This window comes from Pyrus communis, chromosome 16 (genome assembly GCF_963583255.1).
Source record: "Pyrus communis chromosome 16, drPyrComm1.1, whole genome shotgun sequence".
NCBI classification, from domain to species: Eukaryota; Viridiplantae; Streptophyta; class Magnoliopsida; order Rosales; family Rosaceae; genus Pyrus; species Pyrus communis.
Genome location: NC_084818.1, coordinates 7,802,841 through 7,806,648, shown reverse-complemented (window position 1 = coordinate 7,806,648; position 3,808 = coordinate 7,802,841). Strand labels below are relative to the sequence as shown.

Sequence of the window (3,808 nt, the reverse complement as noted above, 5' to 3'; positions counted from 1 at the left end):
AGCACCATGCATCCGACACATTTAATACGGAGATGAACTTCAAAATATTTAAGCTTTGTCTAGTTTCAAAAACCATGGTTGCATGATTAAATAGATTGAAAACTACAAATTCCACAGCCCAGAAAAAATAAAGGTAAAAAAACACGAGCAAAGAAATATTAGTCCTTAAACCCTCCACCCGTTTTCATTCCTCTTCATATATATGCCCTCTAGACTGGATACTTACACCTCCTTTCTGATCAGTATTGGGTACAAGCACAAGAATTGGTGTCCCAGTTGTCACTCCTGCAGTCAAATATGACATCAAATAGAATACACGCCACTGAAGACAGCTGCAAAAGGAACCAAAATCCCAAATAAACACACACACACACACACACAAATTCCACAAAGATCTAACCATCATGAACTCCCGAAAGTATTTGGCATGTGTCAGTTTCCTTCCTAAGGGTAGTAATTGGACTCTGACCTGGCCTCCTGACAACCCATAAGTTCATAACAAGTTTGCATCAAAACAAACGAGAACTCAACAATTTTAGAGGAAGCTTTCCATGATTATTGCATAGAATAATATACACTGATGTCCCGATATAAACACCTATACATCCAAGGAAACTAATACTGCCAGCATGCAATAATCCCAGACCAAATGCCTCACAAACTCTACATCGAATACCTTCGGTCAAGTTCACCCGCAAATCCTTTTCGGAGAGGGGCATACGAGGAGGGCATCCATCAATTACACAACCAACACCACCTCCATGAGCTTCCCCAAAAGTTGTAACACGAAAATGATTCCCGGTAATGTTCCCAGCTGCCTGCACCTCTGAAATTCAACACCAAAACTTTCAGAATTGATAACAAAGTTGTAACTTACTACGATCTCTAACATATCAAATTTATATTACTGGCGATAGGATACGACCCCAATAAGGTGATACGAAAAATCTCTCCAAATTATACGATGCGCTATGGATACGACAAGTAAAAATATAAAGAGCAACAAAAATATACATTTTAAAAATCATTCATCTTTCAAATTCACGTACATTTGAGTTGTTGGAGAAGAAAAGTTGGAAATATAATCCTCTTTATATACAGTAGAAGAAGTGTGAGAATTGTATTCAAGGTTTTAATTAGAGGGAAACTCTTTGTATTCAACAACTTTCAATTGTAATGTCTCCTATTAATTTACTCCTCCTCATTATCTTTTTTGAATGTGTAAATGTATCCTAAAAGCTGGATACTTGTATCCTAAATGTACTAGGGGTGAGTTTGAAAAATCGAAAACCGAACCATCATTTGGGTTTGGCATGACATCATTCTTGTCATCCTCTTGCTCAACTCAACTCCCATGCCTAGTATCACTACTCATATTAAAAATAAAAGTCCTTCTAAGCGGAAGAATGACTCGCCCACTTCATCTCTCTCGCTCTTTTGATCACCTGAGTCCCCCAAAACTCACATTGACGCCTGTTAGCTACATAACAGCCATCAATCTTGAATCGAACCTAGTGAAGGAAATAAGGAACAAATTATGGTTGAGACCCAAATACCCTGAAAAATCTTCGGAAATCAGAGGCACAATTCTTGTTTTTCTCCTATGTGAAGAAAATGTTAGAATAGCCCTAGGACCGTTTTGGTCCCCACATGGATCAAAAGTTGGGTTTTGGAACTTGGTTAGTGATTGCAGAAGCTAATAAGTTACAGTCTTTAGAGTGAAAGATGTTGGGGCTTGAAAAGACTTCATTACTTTGTAGATGTTTGTCTCACAACGAAAAATGTAACGCAGCAGAAATTTGATAGACAAGAGAAAGAAAAAAAGAACACTCAAGTATTACACACAAAGATGTTTTTTACTCTCACACAATAAATTAATACAAGAGGAAACATTCAAACACTTTTAAAAGCTTTGTTGCTTCTTCTGACTTCTCACTCCTCACCAAGTCGGTGGAATTGCCCAGCCACACAATTTGCTGCCGTCTAGTACAAATCTGTAATATTGCTAGATTTTTCCAACCAATGCCCAGCCACACAATTTGCTGCCGTCTAGTACAAATCTGTAATTTTGCTAGATTTTTCCAACTAATGCACACCGACATAGACTTTGCCTTTATGTCCACACAATTTTATAACTTGCAATATGCCTTCCTAATGTTTCTAGAGTTTTCTGACACAGTGTAAGCATGCACTTGCTTTAGGTTGGACCATTTTTCTTGAGCCGAAACAAGATTATCATTTTACAAAAGGTTCATGATTTTTGCGCACATGGATAATTTCAGTGGCTGCATTGTAGATAACAAAAGGGATCTTTTTGATATACGTTTCAGTTTGAATTTTTTAAATCAAATATCCATTTCTTTTAATGATTTGATTAAACTTTTTTTTGTCATAATTTTGGTACTATATGCACATTATATTGTAACAAATTTCCTATAATCTAGCCTTTTGATTACACTCTCTTCCGTTAGAAATAATTGTAAAAAAACAAAAATTGGTTAGATTCAATTTATTTTCACAATAATGCTACAATTTAGCAATAATTATATACGATTTAAGATATTTTCTTTCCAAAATAGTTTAAAATATTTTTAAATCCCCCAAAATCAAACGTACCGAAATAAGTTTTTCTTTTAGTATGTTAAAACAAAATAGGATTGAGAATAATATAAACGTACCAATACACAATGTGTACAAAATAAAAATAATGTACCAATATTAACAATATGTATCAAATTAAACGTACCAAAATTACAAATAAACTTACCAATTAATGATTTTTGTAAATTCAAACTAGATAATATATACGTAATGTATTGTACTTAATAATAATTCGTCAACAACTATACTTAAAAAAACAGCAAAAAAATATAATTATATAATTTCACAAAAAAAATTGAAAAAATTACACTGAGCTTTTATGTTGATCACACACTACTTGAAAAAGAAAAAACCATTTGGAAAAACAAATAATATTAAATGTTTGCATAACAAAAAAAAAAAAAAAATCTATGATGGAAAAAAACTTATTTGGAAGAAGAGAAAATATAGTTTAATTACTAATATGTCCACTGAATAAGGAAAAGTGCATCACGTAGATAAAAGGATAAATTTAAAAGTTATTTTAATTTTAAAAAATAGAGATGATTATTGCTTAAAACATGTTAATCAAATTTTAAAAAGGCACATATGTTTAATCTAAATAATATAGAAAAATTGTAGGGGATTCTAATTTTCCCATAACAAAAATGCTCGCACATTGCTGTTGAGGAAGTACAAAAATTAAATCGAAAAAGCTTAAAAGCTCATTTGAACGTACTTTTAAAATGACTGAAAATACTTTGATGAAATAAAAATACAAATAAATCTTCAAAAAAAAGTACTTAAATTAATTCCTAGTTAAATAACAGTAAGCAACCAAATGGGCAGAAATAGGGACAGAGAGAGAGAGACTGACGTAGTTTCTTTGCGGTTCTCGGGCGCATCACAAATTGAACGGAGGACGAGGTGGTCCGAAGACCAGAAAGGGCATTGGTGGTTGGAGCTCCGAGGAATGGTATGGAAACGAGAGATGAAGCCATGGCAGTTGAACCCGGCCACTGAAACTCTCAGCCCACCGACAACCAAAAACAAGGAGAAGAAAAAGGAGGAAGAAGAAGGAAAATATGGAGGGAGTGAAATGTACGCCGTGCTTCCGGTATTGTCTTCGTAGCAGCCATGCAATGGGCCACAGCTGAGAGGGACAGCACATCGTGGGTCATGCAATGACTGCAATCCATTAATTTATCCACCAACTCACACGCACGAC

General features: G+C 34.5%; 1 pseudogene; it reads right to left on the bottom strand.

Annotated features, from left to right (window-relative positions):
• The window catches only part of LOC137721093 (chorismate synthase, chloroplastic-like), an 11,139-nt pseudogene extending 7,346 nt beyond the window's left edge, over nt 1-3,793 (bottom strand).
• Nucleotides 3,794-3,808: the final 15 nt, after the last annotated feature.